This window comes from Vulpes vulpes, chromosome 13, assembly GCF_048418805.1.
Source record: "Vulpes vulpes isolate BD-2025 chromosome 13, VulVul3, whole genome shotgun sequence".
Classification (NCBI taxonomy): Eukaryota; Metazoa; Chordata; class Mammalia; order Carnivora; family Canidae; genus Vulpes; species Vulpes vulpes.
In genome coordinates this window covers 98,479,755-98,496,721 of record NC_132792.1, presented here as the reverse complement: position 1 = coordinate 98,496,721, position 16,967 = coordinate 98,479,755, and the positions used below count along the sequence as shown (strand labels likewise).

The 16,967-nt window shown below is 40.0% G+C and overlaps 1 long non-coding RNA gene across 1 annotated transcript in view; it reads right to left on the bottom strand.

Moving 5' to 3' along the window:
• The window catches only part of LOC112925708 (uncharacterized), a 44,984-nt gene that overhangs the window by 26,478 nt on the left and 1,539 nt on the right, over positions 1-16,967 (bottom strand). The window lies entirely within an intron of this gene.

Sequence of the window (16,967 nt, the reverse complement as noted above, 5' to 3'; positions counted from 1 at the left end):
ATTCACTCAGTTTTTATCACTCTGCTGCACATCCCCTATTTAGAAAGCCATCTCAAGTTCCTACCATGTGGTGCAGAACAGTACAGAGGATCACGGGATCTAGGGTGGAAGAGGCAGAGAGGGCTAGCCAGAGTAGCAAAGAGCTTTAAATCAGCTGTTCTGTTACAAAGCAAACAGCGATATGTCAGTTTGCAAAGAAATAAAATGAAAAATTGCTTTCAAAAGCCTCAGAATGGTCCCCGCTTTGAGGCATTGGAAAAAATTGATTTCAGTAATTGAAAGTGAGTTTTGCTGTGCATGAACAATCAGCGTCACAGAAGATTCTGCTTACATGGCCCACTGACTTTCATGATATCTGAATGAAGATTGTCCTACACCCACAAACAGGCAACCAGCCAGGTGGGCTAAAATCTGTGTCTCCTTTTCTGGATGCCCCTAACCATAAGTCTAAAAGTTAGTTATTACAAATGCCAATTAAGATCTTCTGGGCATGACTGCAAATTGTTTTCCTCATATAGCTCTCTTACCAAATTTTAACCAAATGAAAGGTGAACCCAATCTGGATTTGAGGGTTTTTTTCACCTAATAAGGGAAACCCTGTCACAGACAGCTACAATTCCCAACCATAGCACAGGCAGCCAAATTACTGTGTCTGAAGCTCTATCTCCTCAATTCAAAATAATGAGATTATTGATCCCAGGATCAAGTCCCACATCGGGCTCCTGTGAGGAGCCTGTTTCTCCCTCTGCCTATGTCTCTGCCTTTCTCACTCTGTGTGTGTGTATGTGTGTGTGTGTGTGTCTCTCATAAATAAATAAATAAGCTTTTTTAAAAAATAAAATAAAATACTCCAAAACAGCCTAAATGATACAACCACTTGTAATGACCTTCAGGAAAAATCACAATACTCTGTCTCAGGTGTTCTTTCTGTAATTGTCAAATCTTTAAAATTAAATTCTTCATACTGAAATTCCATCCACCTCCAGTATAAGCTGAAGCAACTGAACACAAATTTCTGGAGACTTCACCAAGCCCCAGAATGACCCTGCCCATCCATCTTCTCCAACCTGCTAACCCTCTCCTCTGGTGGTCATGTGACTGGTGCCTAGGCCAGAGATCATGTATTTAAAGACTCAAGAACAGAAACTGGCAAACTCAAGAACAGAAACTGGTAAGAACCCTCCTAAAAAAGAAAAAAGTTAGTGATGATCATAATAACAATTGGCCCAGGTGCCATGGCCAAGTCACTTCAATGTTGCTCTCACCAAACACGATTTTTTTAAGTGACCACTGTGCCAAGCTTGATGTAATCCCTTCCATTCATTTTTCCTATTCCTCCTCCTGACTGCAGAGTGTTGCTAAACAAGATTATAGAATTTTGCCGATCTCCCTACGAATTTATGCTAAGTTCAAATGTACTCCTAGCTGATCAAAACCTTATCATGTATCTCATGTGCCCTCCCTAAATACACTTCCTTAATGAATTACTCCCAATCTTCTCTATCTTAATTCTTTTCCACCTCAAATTTCTTCTACCAACTGATCTCGTCAGAAATGGATTTTCATGCAATTTTACATACACCAGTACCTTGCATAATACCTGAAAGACAGAGTTTGTTCAATACATATGTATCTTATCGAAACCAAAACAACAGTACTCAAGGTGGTTTCTTCACAAACCTCCATTTCTTTTTTTCTAATAAATTGAGGAAGATCTTAGCCAAATGCAGGTAAGAAAGTATTTCTGTATTCATCCCATTCAGGCCTCTTTTTGTCATCTTGTTTACACTCCTTTAACCGTTCTTCTGTATCCTGCCCTGTTACAACTGGGTCTGTATCACAGTGGTCACAATGGTGACATCTAGAATCTTGGCTTCAGGGCAGCCCGGAAGCCTCAGCGGTTTAGCGCCACCTTCAGCCCAGAGCCTGATCCTGGAGACGGGGATCGAGTCCCATGTCGGGTTCCCAGCATGGAGCCTGCTTCTCCCCCTGCCTGTGTCTCTGCCTCTCTCTCTCTGTTGTGTGTCTCTCATGAATAAATAAATAAAATAAAATAAAAAAAGAATCTTGGCTTCAGTACTAGTTGCACACTGCAGTCCCTCTCTTGGTCCATAATCGTTCAAGTTTCTTGCTTTAAATAATCTTCTTCATCATACTTGGACAGCTCCAGCTGATTCTATTCCTACTAGGAACTGACAAATAATGTGCAAATGATGGCACTTGCTGCACATGCTCCCTTTGAACTGATGCTTCTGTTTGATGAGAATCACTTCTCCCTTCTGTCCAGTTCTCTGACTCTGGGGTAATCAGGCCCACTCCTGGGATTTGCATGACTGGGCACTCCCCTTCTCTTCCCAATCACAGCTTCATGCTACACCATGCAGAGCCCTGCATGCAAGACTGTGGACACCTCAGTCCAAGCTCTGTACATATGCATCCGCTAACAGCTCTTTGTTGGCCACCTCCAAGTCTGCACATGTCAGCTGGGCAGTCCAGGTGGGGAGAGGGATGCAACAGAAGAGGCTGGCCCAAGCCCGGAGAGCAAATAACTCCAGAGTCTAAGTGTGGGTGTGGTATGTGATCTAGAGGGGTTCTCATGTGCCTGAGGAGGCGGACAGTGCACCCAGAGCTGGGGCAGAGCCTTTCAAAGCAGGGACCCCAGCAGGACCCCAGTGCCTGGGTCTGAGGACAGCACTGCTGCCATTTTCATCGCCCTCTGATCTACATAACATGTACCCATGGACCACAAAACTCTAAACTTGCAGTTGAAAAATGCAAATCCCCTTATTCCAAAGTAATTAATTCTGTAATGATTTCTGTACTGCTCCATCAAATATTCCTTGATCTGTGTAGCCTAAAGGACTAACCATTTTTTTTACCCTTCAAATGAGGCACACACAAATCTTCGTTTTCCTCCCTTTTTTTCATTCCCTCTTGATATAAGGCACATCCTCTTGATATAAGGCATTTCCTCTCTTCCTTTTTTCCTTTCTCAGAAAAAGTGACGTTCCTCATCATGGAACCAGCATATACTCACTGATGGTATGTAAGGTATATACAGAATGGACTTTTCTTTTTTTAAGATTTTATTTATTTATTTATTTGAGAGAGAGAGAGAGAGAGAGAGAGAGAGACGAGCATGAACAATGGGGAAGAGGCAGAGGGAGAGGGAAAAGCAGACTCCCCGCTGAGCAGGGAGCAAGACTCAGGGCTCGATCCCAGAACACTGTGATCATGACCCGAGCCAAAGGCAGACACTTAACCGACTGAGCCTCCCAGCTGCCCCCAGAGTGGACTGCTCTGAAATTATTTACTAAATTTAATATGCATTATAGAAATCTAGCATGTCAAGCCAGTTATATTGTTTCATACATTGATGCTATGTAAAAATCTGAATTAATCTTAAATATATACATAAATATATATAAAAATATGAATACATGTTATGATAATCTGAATTTATCTTAAATATATAAATATGTAGATACATATTTATATATTTATTTATATTTAAGATAGAAGCAAGGAGTTGACTTAGATACAGCAAAAATGATGAAGGTGGAACAGAAATTATAGAAATTTGGGAAACCTATGTATAGGAGAACTCATTAGAAAAATATACACAGTTCTTATTCTGGGTCTTTTACTCCTCAGCTGTACAAATCTGACCCCCACAAAACTGAGCTTCCTCATCTACCCATCTCACAGAGACATTCAGAAGATCAATAAAGAAAAACATGGACAAGTTATAATGTGCTTCTCTCCAAAGCTGACCTTCCCTCTAGAATCTCAGTCCTTACATTTTTCAGATTCTGGCTTCTTGATTGTGCCTTTCATTTAGTAATTTCAGGTTTTTCCTAGCCGTTGTTATTTATTGGTTCATTCCCCACCTCTCACTTGGTTGGATTTCCAGTATCTAGAAATAAAGTTCTCTACCTTATATATTAGTCAGCTAGGGTTGCCATTACAGAATAACCACATACTGGGTGTCTTAAACAGCAGACATTTATTTTCTGGAAGCTAGAAGCCCAAGATTGAAGTGTTGATTGAGTTGGCTTCCACCTTGCACATGCTACCTTCTCATTGTGTTGTCACTTTACCTTTCTTCTGTACCATGTACAGAAAGAGAGAAAGAGAGAGAGAGAGAGATCTCCAGTGTCTCTTCCTCTTCTTATAAGGACACTAGTCTTATTGAATTTGGTCCCCAACCTTATTACCTCATTTAAGTTGAATTACTTCTTTAAAGGTCTTATCTGCAAATACAGTCATTTGGGGGGCTTAGGGCTTCAACATACATACTTTGGGGAGGATACAATTTAGTCCATAATACTTAACTGTTTTCTTCTTCTTCCTGCATGAGCCAGATGAGTAAAGTAATGGATATATATTAACGATCCCCAAGCAGAGGTTGAGTCACCCATAATGCTTTTTAAAATTAGAGAAGTCCCAGCCCTATTCAAGATCTACTGAACCAGTAAAGTTTGAGAATGGTACCCAGAGCTGTCATTTTTACATCTATATACACAATTCTGAAGTCATACCTGTAGAACCACTGATCTACACCTCCTGCCTTCATTCTCAACATTCACTTCTTCACTGTCCACTTCCTCCCCATTCTCTGATTTTTATCCTTATTATTCAATTGAAACAATATTTGTCAACAGCTCCAAAGTGATTTCATAATTGCAAAATTGCACAGCATTTCTTCAGTCTTTATTCTCATTAGTGATTCTGCAACAGTTATATGCTAGGGTAACTCTATTTCATGAAATTCTTTCCTTTTTTGTTTTTCATGGCTTTGGTTTCACATGTATTATATCTCTAAATCATCTACCAGAGTGTCCTCCACTGACTCATCTATCTGTACTCCCCAAAGCACTGTCCTCAGCACTTTTTTCTTCTTTCTCTGATAGTTTCTAATCCTTTCTAAGAACTTCAAGCACTATTCATCCCAAATAATTATAAAATCTGTAGATCACTCTCATGAGCACCTTTCCCCATTAACCACTTCCAGATATACATATCCTCAGGGGTGCCCCATTAGTTTCCCAAACCCAGCATAGGAATTTATTCACCTATACTGATAGACAACCAGGTGCTGGGCCCTGTGCTAGATTCTAGGGATGCAAGATGAGAAGCAGACATAGTCTCACTTTGCCAGAACTGGTAGTTCAGTAGAAGAAATATAAACCATCCACTGCAAAGTACCATAAAAATCACCATGAGTGGGGAAGCTCAGAGCACTGAGAGGCACAGCCAACCCAGATTTGGAAGTCAGGAAGGCTTCCTGGAAGGAGTAGTATAAAAGTTGAGTTCTGAAATACGAGTAGGAGTCAGTGAGAAGAAGAGGGAAAAGAAGAACTGATCGTAGTTACGTCAATCAGTTCAAGGCAGCCCAGAATCCAACTCCTATTCCTATTTTCCCTGGCCTGACTTGAGAGCACCCTTGGGCACAAGCTGAAGGGCATCTTCTTTTGTCTTCCAGACAAAGGGCACAGTTCTCCCATTCTCCAGCATGGCAAAGCTGGGGAGTGAGAGGGCACAGGACTTCAGTGTGCCCAGTTCAGCGAGCTCTTCTGGGACTCTGAATCTTGAGCAAAGCAAGATCATGGGAAAAGCTTTTTTTTCCACACACAAAGAAGACTGAGAGAAAGCTGCCAGAGAGGTAGGAAAACAAACTTGATGTCATGCAAAAGGGAAGAGGTATTTCAAGAAGGAGGTATATGATGATGCTTAAGACCTCTGGCTTTGGGGTCATGAAGGCCCCATTTAGGATTCTGCACTTCTCCTTATATGCTGTCTGACCCTTGGTAGTTCTCCAGAGCTTCTTAATTGTGAGATGCACTAATAATCATAGCTGCATCATCAGCTTGCCAGATAGATTAAATGAGCTATCTTGTGTAAAGCACTTAGCATGATGCCCAGCATATATATTAGATGCACAAGTGGTCAGTGGGGTCAGGTGTTGCAGAGAGTCAAGAAAGGTAAGGATTGGAGCACATACCAAGATAGACCCTGGGAACTTGAAGATGGCAATTTATAGGAAGAGTTAGGGAGAGAAACTAGATTGCAATGAGTGCCAGAGGATGGAACATGAAAAAAGCAGATAATAAATGGTAATAATTCTTTTTTAAAAAAAGATTTTATTTATTTATTCATGAGAGACACACAGAAAGAGAGAGGCAGAGACACAGGCAGAGAGAGAAGCAGGCTCCCCGCAAACAGTCTGTTGTGGGACTTGATCCCAGGACCCAGGATCATGCCCTGAGCCAAAGGCAGACGCTCAACCACTGAACCACTCAGGCATCCCAAATGGTAATGATTCTTTATGGGTATTTGGCTCTAAAGGGGATTTGATGGTCTTTAGTGATAATTTGGGGTTTGGGGAAAATTTATTTTGACGTTTCTTTTTCCAATATGGGTGATTCATAAGCATGCTTAAAACTAATAGAAAAAGGGGCTCCTGGGGGCACCTGGTTGGCATAGTCGATTAAGCAGCTGACCCTTGGTTTTGGCTCAGATAGCAATCTCAGGTTGTCAGATCAAGCCCCCCATCAGGCTCTGCACTGAGCAGGGGGTTTACTTGAGTTTTTCTTTAGCTCTCACTCTGCCTCTTCCTCTTGCTCTCTCTCTCTCTAATAAATAAATCTTTAAAAAAAAATAAAGAATGGGGCACGAGGGTGGCTCAGTCAGTTAAGTGTCCAACTCTTGATTTCATCTCAGGTCATGATCTCAGGGTTGTGAGATCAAGCCCCATATTGGGCTGCATGCTGGACATGGAGCCTGCTTATGATTCTCTCCCTCTCTCTCTCTCTGCCCCTCTTGCCACCCATGTGTTCTCTCTAAAAAAAAGAAAAGAAAAGAAACAAAAACCTAAAAGAAAGAGACAATATTGAAATTGAATAGAGAATTAAAATAAGAAAAGGTAAAGAATTAATTCTGTCTACAGGTCTCAGAATGAGACTTTGTCAGGGAGCCTGGGCGAGCACAATTGTTTTCATAAATAGTATAAGATGTTGCTTGCCTTTCACTGTATGGCTTCCATTTTGTCAGTGCAAAAGCAATGGTTGATAAAAGTGCTGGCTCTTTGGTGTTAATGAAGACATCAAACTGTAATGGTGGTGGTTCTCTTCTTCACCATTACACCCAGTAAAATCAGTACCAGTTCAACTTAAGAATGTCCTTCTTCATAATTACCAGTTTTACTATATCATGATCCTTGAGTGCACATCTTTGTAATAATCCATATGACAAAATGGGAAGCACACAGAAAACACTGTAGACTTTATAGACTCAATGTGATGGTTGTCTTCAGGGTTGACTCTGTTGGTAGTTGAACTAGACTTTTGTCATGGAATACCATTTTTACTTTTAAAAATGGTCTACAAACTATGGCTTTTCAAATGAGTGTTCGGGGGACATTTTCTTGGAAATGAGCAAAATAAGCCTGTCACTTCAAGAAAAACTGACAATATTTGTTGGCAGTAATATTTGAGCTTTCAAAGTGAAAATTATAACTTTGGAAAATTTGTGTCTGCCACTGTGAATTCAACAGCTCTCAATACTTTAATATTTTTCTGATGTGATTAGTGGTGATGTTAATGAAAATGACATCTTTTATATTATAAAATAAAATGTGCTAACATTTAGAAGATCTGCATAACTCAGTGAACCAATAGTTTCCAAATGACTATGCATAATGTTTAAAATCATGCCTTATTAGTAAAAGGTTTGTTCAAAGTGCAAAATAGATTAATGGATTTTTGAAGTAACAGGATATGAAAAAATTAATTAATATGACTTCAGAACCCACATTGCAGCTAATCTTTAGAAAAATATTATTTGTTGAGCTTTGGTATAATATCAAGTAAAAATATCCACAATTATCTGAGGAAGTTGATAAAATAGTCCTCCCTTTTTCAGCTACATATTTCTGTAAGGCAGGATTCTCTTCCTGTACTTCAACCAAATAATCATTTCACAATTGTATGCAAAAGCAGAACCGAGGATCTGTCTTCTGTTAAACCAGACATTAAAGAAATTTGTAAAAATGGAAAATAATATTACTCTGCTCATTATTTTTTTGTGTTTTGGAAAATATATTTGTGATTTAAAATGCAATTTAATTAGCATGTACTGGGCTTATTTTTTAAAGTTAATTTATAATTTTTTAAAATTCTGTTTCAGTTCCTAATATGGTAAGTGTCAATACGTACACATAGGTCACAGAAACAAGAAGTTCATTGGGGTGTTCAATAATTTTCAACTGTAAAGGGCTCCTGTGATCAAAAAGTTTGACCAGAAAGCTGGAAAAAGAATGGCACTAGAGTATGCAAGAGAGGGTGTCATCCAGAGCAAAAGTGGAAGAAGCCATCTGAGACAAAGGGAAAGTGATTTCTCCCATAAGAAACAAAGGAAGAGGGGGAACCCTGGGTGGCTCAGCGGTTTGGCACCTGCCTTTGGCCCAGGGCGTGATCCTGGAGCCCCGGGATCCAGTCCCACATCTGGCTCCCTGCATGGAGCCTGCTTCTCCTTCTGCCTGTGTCTCTGCCTCTCTCTCTCTCTCTCTCTCTCTGTCTCTCATGAATAAATGAAATCTTAAAAAAAAATAAAAGGAGGAAAGGATTCGACAGGTGCCAAGACATTTGGGGTTTGGTGGCAAGAATTTGAAGGATTTCCCATCTGAAGTCTTGTTTTTCACCATATATAGATGTTGAGCTCATCTGTGGAAAGTGAGGGGATAGGGTGAGGGAGGTCAGGAGTTTGAGGGAACCATGAGCAGCTCTGGAGAACAGGAGAACCACCTGGCCAGAGCCGTACAGAGGGATGGCCACGCAGCATAGGGACAGGGGTTGGGGAGAACATTCTTGACCCAGGGACAATATTCTCTGTACCTAACCAAAGCAGCTGGGATGGAGTGTTCCACCAACTGGTTTTAGCATAGTTATTAAATTTCTTACCCATTTAATATTATAACCACACAAAAATAGAAAGAACAGTATCTCGAACAGCTGTCTGTCCACCAGCCCCATTTTAACAATGCTAATGTTTTGCCAGAGGCAATCCAGACTGAATATTTAAACTAATTTATTTCTAGATACTATAAAATGTCTTAAAATACTTTATTAGTAGTTTAGTCCACTCTTTACATTCTGATTTTATAAATATGCAGTTTTTAATTCTACTTCCAATATTGGTTTTGAAATGTAAATCTAGAAGATTGGGCCATTGACAATCTTGTTGTTTTACTTTAGCTTCATAGAGCAAACAATTTTACTGGGGAATACGGCTAAATGGATTTGTTTTCACTTTCTCTTTTAAAAGATATAATATGGCCTGTTGACTCAAGGCATTACATAGTGAAGATCTGATGCCAAAAAAAAAAAAAAAAAAAAAAAAATCAAAGCTCAGCTTCCTAGTCCGAAGTGAACAAATTCCAAGATTAAAGTGAAATCTTCAGAACCCAAACTCTAGATTGGTTCATGACCTTAACTGGGCAATTCTGACCACTTTTAGAAGTTCAGACTGCCTCGCAATGGAAGCACTTGCTCTCCTTTGGTCACAGCTAAAATCTCAGAGGATTACACAATACTCTGAAGTGTTTGAGAAGCAATATCCCCATGTTGGGCTGCGGTCAAGCTGAGGTCATCTCAGCTAAAGTCAGGGTCAACAGCTTTGACAAGTTCTGATACTAACAATCTCTTTCTGCCTCTCTAAACATCCAATGAGCACAGGCCATTCGGTGAAGCAGTCTCTCCACTAAAAATGTGGTGCAGAACGAGAAGAGCAGTATGTCTGCATACTTCTTCTGTGTGATCTGTCATGTAATAGGCTGTCGAAGGGTGTAAGGTTGCTAGCACCAAGACACCGTAGAGTTCTTTCATTTATTCCACACAACAATTTCTCGTTTTGAAAATGGAAATATTAGCAATAATAATAAATAATAATTATATTGCTCTTGATTTTCATATGTCCCTTTGGGCGATTATAAAGACTAGTCCACAGAAAACTATTACAACAAAATTATAAACTGTATACTGAGTACATCTATAAAACTGCTTACATCTTGTTACAATGCTCTGTTGTATAGCCACTGTCAGATGTCAACGGGACTCCTAGTTCATTACTGATTCAGTACATTACTGATTCACTGCACTTTTTTTTTTAAAGTTCTCTCCCAATGGAAATGAAAAGGCTAATTAAAAAAAAAAAAAGATAATCTAACCAGTTAACAAGAATAGGATTGTCTTTGTTAAAAGACTGAATCAAATGACCCCAAATTAGCCAATTTCTCTACAAACTACACTTCTATTTTTCAAAAGAAAATCAAAACATAAACTTCCTCTTCAGTCTCTCAAATAAGTGGGGCAATATATGAAAAGGTACATTTGTACCCTGAAAGTATTAATGTACTTAAAAAGCAGCCAACAGCCCCATAGTAGATAGGAAATGTATTTATATAACATATATAATATATGACAAATCTGGTCTAACTTCTGACCTTCCAGATCACTTAAACTCTCCATTAACTCAGATCTAAACCAGGGAAATAAGACTGTTTATCTCATAAACGTATAAAAAACATGTGAAACCACTTTGGTAAACTCCTCACCCATTCATTTATTCATCCAACCAACCAAAATGTTGACCACCTTCTTTTTTCCAGGGTTGCATAAAAAAATAACACACATTAGAGACTTTTAACTGTAGAGAACAAACTGTGGGTTGCTGGAGGGGAAGCATATCGGAGGATGGCTAGGTAGGGGATGGGCATTAAGGAGGGCACATGTTATAATGAGCCCTGGGTGCTGTATTTAAGTAATGAATCACTAAATTCTACTCCTGAAACCAATATTACACTATACGTGAACTAACTAGAATTTAAATAAAAATTTGAAGCAAATATTAATTAATTAATTAATTAATTAAATTTATATTAATGAAAACAAAATAAACAACAAAAAAAAGATAAAACTGGAACATTCACAAAACTTCCAATATAGTTTTATTTTACATTCGAAACAAAACAAAAAAAACTAACACATAGTCTCTGCCTTAAGAAATTTTTTCTTGAGTTAGAGGCAGAGACATAAAACCATTAATTACCAAGCAATGTATTTATAACTAATGCAACCCTATTTGGAAACCCCATGCATGATTCCTAGCATTTATTGTCAAGTACTGGTTTTAAGGCCTTTGATTTTTGTATCTCCTTACTGAGGCATCCCAAGTCTTTTGCAGAGCGCGGCAGGGTAGGTATGAAGGGAATTTGGGATTTACATGCTTGAAAACTGGAAAGGTACAAAGCTCTTTTATTCTATCTTATTTTTAAAGGCTTTATTTATTTATTCATGAGAGACAGAGAAAGAGGCAGAGACATAGGCAGAGGGAGAAGCAGACCCCCAAGGGAGCCTGATGCAGGACTCGATCCCAGGACCCTGGGATCACGACCTGAGCCAAAGGTAGACACTCAACCACTGAGCCACCCAGGTGCCCAGTACAAAGTTATTTCAGAAGCTGCTATGGAAGAAATGAGAAATGGCACCTAAATAAAATCAGAGGAACACGGAAATTTTTACAGAGAAAATGAAACTTAAATTGTATTTTGAAGACCAAAATACGAGTTATCTAGGCAGGGACTTCTTGCCTTCTGGTGTTTAAGTCACCCAATCTGTGGTGTTTTGTCATGGCAGCCCCTGCTAACTAACACAGCCCCATATGACTAGAAAGAGAGGGCCTCAGGAATGATGGGAGGTGAGGACTGAGTTTGTATAATAGAGTTAGCTGCCATCAATATCACCTTTCACCCACTGAGTGTGGCCTCGGTGGCAGGATAACTCCTGGTGACTCTCCCCAAGCAAGCCATTTTTCCCCCTGATAGAAGATCAAGTGCTCACTCCTGGGACTTTTCATCTCAAAGCCATGATACGAGAAGAGGAATTCTTGATGGCCATCCATCCCAGAAACCAAGATGCAAGTCCTGCCTCTACTTCTGGAGCTGCCTCGGGTGTGGCCACTTGCAAGCTGGTTCCCCAGCCTCCCTTCAATTTTTTGAGTCTCAATATGCTTTCAATAGTCTCCTCTGCTTAGGAAAAGCCAGTCATTTTCTATTTCAGCTAAGGTCCCTGCTTGCCAATAATTTTCATCTCCTTCCTGACTGGAGAATGAGAGAGATTGCTGGGTGATGTTGAGGAGCAAGTGCACTTTAGAAATGATTGATTTGTAAAATTATCAGTCCTCACTGGTGTTATTTTTCCTAGCTGTACTCAGTGGCGTGCATGGAAATGTGAAAGTCATAAATGTCATACACTATCATCCCCAAAGAGTTATTAAGACAATGAGGAGATGATGTATGAGTCAGTTTCTTGTTTTTGAATAAAATTTGCCAAGTCATTTTAGATTAATCCGTAAAGCAAAGTTTTAAAAACATTACTTCTTGGGGCACCTGGGTGGCTCAGTTGGTTAAGCATCTGACCCTTGATTTCGGCTCAGGTCATGATCTCAGGATCATGATCCCAGGCTCGTGAGACTGAGCCCCATTTCAGGATCTGCACTCAGCAGGGAGTGTCTCCTTGTCCCTCCCTCTCCCCTTCCCAGATCTCAATCTCTCTCTCTCAAATAAATAAATAAATCTTTTTTTTTTAAATAAATTTTTTTAAAAAGTACATTATTTCTGCCTTAATCTCTGAAGTGTGGCTTGGAATTATCTATGCCTATTTGTAGTTTATAAAATTTTATTATTAATGTTAATACTTATTAATGTTAATGCTGTTACCTAGCTCTTTATTTCAAAGAACTATACATGAGCTAATGACTTACTATTTCTAAATTCTTACCTGTGCTAGAAAAACTTCCATTCTATAAATGGGAAATGAGATTAAGAATACATGACTTTTTCAAGGATGATTGGCCTGGATAAGTTTCTTGACTTTTTTTTCTCAAAAACAACAGCATCGTCATACTTCTCATTGGCTAATTTGGTTTGTAAAGCACATCTGCTAATATGACCTTACTGGAGCCCCATTCACCTGCTTATGTATCCCACAATGTTTTTTGAAATGTGTCTTGGATTCACGCTAGGTGTTGGGGATACAACAATTAATTACTAAGGTTAACTAGCCATTGAGACAACTAAGAGAGTATTCCCTGCTCTCACTCTGACTCCAGACTAATGATGGAGGTAGACAATAAACAGGTGATTCCAGCACGCTGGGACTAATTCTGTGATGGAATCTGGGGAAGCAAAATACTATAGAGGCACACCATGGTAGAGGTGGTCCAAAACCAATATAGGGTGAGAAAGGCATCTGGATTTACCATACTATTGCCAAAAGACAGGACAGAGAAACGCTCCATTCCTTTTTAGAGATGAACAAGCAGTTCAGGGACATTGAGTGGCCCAGAGCCAAGAACAGTGAAGTGATAAGAGTCCAAACTGCCAACTCTTATTCCTTCCCCTCTTCCTGCACAATCACCAAATCACACCAAAATCGTTGCTGTCACTTCATGATCATCATCATCACCATCATTATCATCACCATCATTACAGTAAGGAATTAAACAGAACATATATATGCCACAACTTCAGTTTAGACCCAAAAAGAAAGAAACAAACAGTAAACTACCACCAAAACACCAGTAAACGAGACAAAGACATTACCTAGTCATGACTGTAGATCATCACAGAGGTTTACAGTGCTCTGGGCTCTGTCAAGTGACTAGAGCTCAGCAAGTCTGCAATAGGCATGTTTCAGGGAGTAGATAAATGTTGAGGAGGGTTTTAAAAAGAATCAGAGGGTTGTGTGGCAAGGGCAGAAATAAAGGGGGTTGGACATGCATGAAGCACCTGAGCTGGCTCCTTAGAGGTAGGAGCTGGCAAACTGTGGCCACAGTGTAGCCTCCCATGGCAGGCACACAGACTGAGCTGTAGCTCGAGAGAACATTGGGGGAAGGTGAAACCATGAGGAGACTTGCCACCTCTAAGAGGCCCTGGGATTTTCTTCAGATGTACATTTCTTCTGGTTGTCGAAGGTTAAAAAAGAGAATTAAGGAGTTCAAAGAGAGAGACCTATGATGATTTAGGAAAGTAGCAAGAGCAAGTTTTTAGTAAAAATCTCATCCAAGGGTAGTTCTAGGAGAGCCAGTCACCTTTTTTGTGGTCACAGATGATGATCATTTCTGCTCCTTTGTTAGAAAATGTTCTGTTTCTAGCATTACTCCAAAGTATTTTTTAAGTGCCTAGTTTTTTGGTCTACTTCCCCCCATTACAGCTCCTTTGTGCACAGAATTTTAAACATCTTGCTCTTTGTTTGAAACTTGGAATATCTTGGTTAATCTATTAAAAACATGAGGATTCTGAGCTTTCCTGTATGATAACAAGTGATAATAATCACCAAAACATTGGTTTACCTCCTCATCTGTTCACGTTTAATTTAAATGTTGGAACAATTATTTGTACAGACTGCACTTCAATGATTGATCATTTAAAACATTTTGCTATGACCCATTAGATCCCAAAGTCCTTTGCTTCCCCGGAGAGCTGATTTTCCACTGTGGATGTCCAAGTGGCCTTTAAAATGCCCAACCAAACTCCAAACTGTCACAATAGCTGGGCAAGAGATAAGGGGTAAGAAAAGTATCCAGTCATCCAACCACATTTCTGCTTTTTTGTGCAAGCTTCAGATGAAATACAGTCACTCAATAAAGTCCTTCTGTTTCTCTTTGCCTCCCTCCCCATTCGTCTAGAGAGGGGAACCCTAAACCCTTTGGAGCCCTGCCAGCAGCACCAAAAGAATCTCTTGACTATTTTCCCAGGGAATTCCTGCCTTAAATGTCAGCAGAGTACAACTCCCCAGCCAAAGCAGAGTCTGCCTGGATCTGAATCAAGGAAAATGTGCCTGCTGTACCAAACGGGAAAACCTGGATCCGTGGGGGCACAAGGGCAGGGCCAGAGATGATCTCTGAAAGTTTCCACTTCCAATGGAAAGACCTCAGTCCTCTCAGATTCACCTAACTGAGAAATGGGAGACAAAGGCGAGCATTTTGGCTCCTTGCTGGTTTTTTTATTATTTTTACTTCACTCTTTTGGTGGTGAACTATATTTCTGGAAACCACTCTGAATTCTAACAGTAAGGCAACATCTCTTTGAAAAGGGAACAAAGCTCTATTAAAGCCCTTTGTTGTGGGGGTTGTGGTTGTGGCTGCCGCTGTTATTCTGTTTATTTGTTTGTTTTTAATGAACATACTGATATATAAGTGCTCTGGGGGATTTCATGATGCTGAGATTCATGAAAAGCAAAGTAAGATTTATGACTTGCGATTGAATCTGCCCCTATCAGCCTGGAGACACTTCCCGTCTGGTACTGAGGCACTGCTGGCATTTTTAGTGCTTTTGTGTTAGTCTTCAATCTCTGAATACGTGAAGAAATATTAAAAGTTCCAAGGGCAAGGGTGAGAGAAAGAGTCCACAAACCCCAAAGATATACATCAGCACCAAAAGAAAACAGTGTGGTGTGCTACATTAAAAATTTGGAAGCAAAGTGTGTCAATCAGCTGAGTTTTGCTGAGTACCCTTGAATTTTTCATTTACTCTTCTCTCATTTTTCTCCTAGAACACTGATCTTAAATCAATGTGCCACGTTACCATAACCCCAAAGATCATAGCACTATACAATATGAAAGTCAAGAAGAGGGGCACCTGGGTGGCTCAGTGGTTGAGCATCTGCCTTCGACTCAGGTTGTGATCCCAGTGATCGAGTCTCACATGGGGCTCCCTGCAGGGAGCCTGCTTCTCCCTCTGCCTATGTCTCTACCTCTCTCTGTATGTCTTTTATGAATAAATAAATAGAATCTTTAAAAGAAAAAGTCAAGAAGATTTAATCAGTAAATTGGTGTTCCATTGTTAAATGAATTAGGCCATTTTCAAGTTACCAATGGGGGGAAAATTTAAGATTCCAAATCTCATTTGGCCCTGGGCCCATGCCGGCTCAAAACTGATCAACTTGGAAGCTGTTACTTATATTCACCATTGCTCCCCACCCCATATTGCCCACACCATCCTCACAAACGCATTGAAGCTGCTTTCTTCCATCTTTATCCTGCATGCATCACCCCAGACAATTCTATCGGAAACTCTGTCCTTAGTCCAAAGAAAAGTCAAGCAAGCAGCTAATTATAGGGCAAGGTTGAAAGTGTTTCAGGAGAATCGATAATACTTCCTCAAATATAAAAAAAAGACAATAATTAATACCTAATAAGAAAAACTACCGCCAGTAGGTGAAGGGTTAATCCTTGGTCAATTGTAAACCACTCTGCCCAGAGTACTAATAAGTGTGCCAATTGGTGCCAATTAGGGTGGCCCTTCCCTTGATGGGAATAGCCATCCCTTAGGAACTGTCAACATATGCTACCAGGGTAGTGATCAGCCAGCCAGAAGAAAGAGAAAGAGTCTGAGAAACCCTGGTAACCAAGTTTTGCTGGCACTTTGTAAAATGGTGACGGGAACTTGCCAGGGCCAGAGAGTGAATGCTAATGAGCCTAGGGCAACCTGCAAAGAGAGGACCTGAAAAATGTCCTCTCAACAACCAGCAGCCCTGAGGGAGCACCACTCATTGTGGGTTCCTGTGGAAAAGATCAGAGGTTTCATTCACAAGGAAGGACCTCAGCACTGCAGGAAGGACTCATCCTTCCTTGGGTTCATAGACCTCACAGTACCTTCTGACTCAACGGTCTTGGGGTCAGAGCAATCAGCACATCTGTCTAGAAAATCAAAGTTTTCAAATTTTTAAAAACTTTTTGTGATTCATTTGTTTAAATCACACTCTAAAATCTGAGTGGTAAACAGCTTTAAGAATCCACACTAAAAGGTTTGAGTGTTCTTTGTAGATTCACCTAAATGCCCTCTTCCCCCATCTCATCAGAATTTATTCCTACCTTCAGGGAGCACATTTTACGAAGGCCAAACCCTC